Here is an 803-nt window from a genome sequence, read left to right on the forward strand (position 1 = left end):
CTAAACCCCCCACCCCCTCCTGCTCCCTCCCCAGGCCTGCACTGTGCACTGTGCATGTAAGTTCCTTGGTTAATCTCTTCCTGCAACCCCTCCCTCCGAAATTCATCAGTCTTCAATGTCTCTGGATCTATTTTGTTCATTTTATTTTGTTCATTAGATTCCACATATAAGTGAGATCATGTGATACTTGTCTTTCTCTGACTGACTGGCTGTTTCCGCTTAGCATAATTCTCTGGTCTGTGCCCTCGCCCCAGATTTAACCTCAACCTGGGTTTATGGGGATGACTCCGCTAACCAACTGCTCTCCCCTGCCAGGGCTGAGGTGAGTTTTCAGGTGGCTATAGAAAGCTCCCACTAGCTCCAATGACAGGAGCCAATCTTGTGTTGCTTCCCAAAAGCCTAGGGGTTTTTTTTTCTTTTGAACCAATTTCACTGGCAATCAATGGTGAGAAATTAAATGGATTCATTGGACTAAGTAGATTGAGCTAGTGAAAAAAATAGCCATCTGCCGGGGCCGAGGAATGAGCAATCTGTTGGTACTTTTTCCGCAGAAATTTGGCATCTGCTTAGCATTGTACACTATTTGCACCTCGGGAAATGCGTTTTACACCCCATGACCCTGGTCTTTCCTCCGGGTTAAAAAAAAAAGGGGGCAACGAAATACTAGAAAATAGTAAAAAAAAAAATCAAAACCCTTTCATTTGTTTTCAGCTGGTATTTTAGCAACTTAAGCCAACTGCACAAACTAGCCTTGCAGTGGCGGCGAGAGCCCCGCAAAGGGAATGCGGACGGGAGCCCGGCCA

The 803-nt window shown here is 46.0% G+C and overlaps 1 protein-coding gene across 4 annotated transcripts in view; it reads left to right on the top strand.

Annotated features, from left to right (window-relative positions):
• ASAP1 (ArfGAP with SH3 domain, ankyrin repeat and PH domain 1) overlaps positions 1-803 on the top strand; it is a 195,468-nt gene that overhangs the window by 27,806 nt on the left and 166,859 nt on the right. The window lies entirely within an intron of this gene.

The sequence above is a fragment of the Myotis brandtii genome, unplaced genomic scaffold (assembly GCF_000412655.1).
Source record: "Myotis brandtii unplaced genomic scaffold, ASM41265v1 scaffold390, whole genome shotgun sequence".
Lineage (NCBI taxonomy): Eukaryota > Metazoa > Chordata > Mammalia > Chiroptera > Vespertilionidae > Myotis > Myotis brandtii.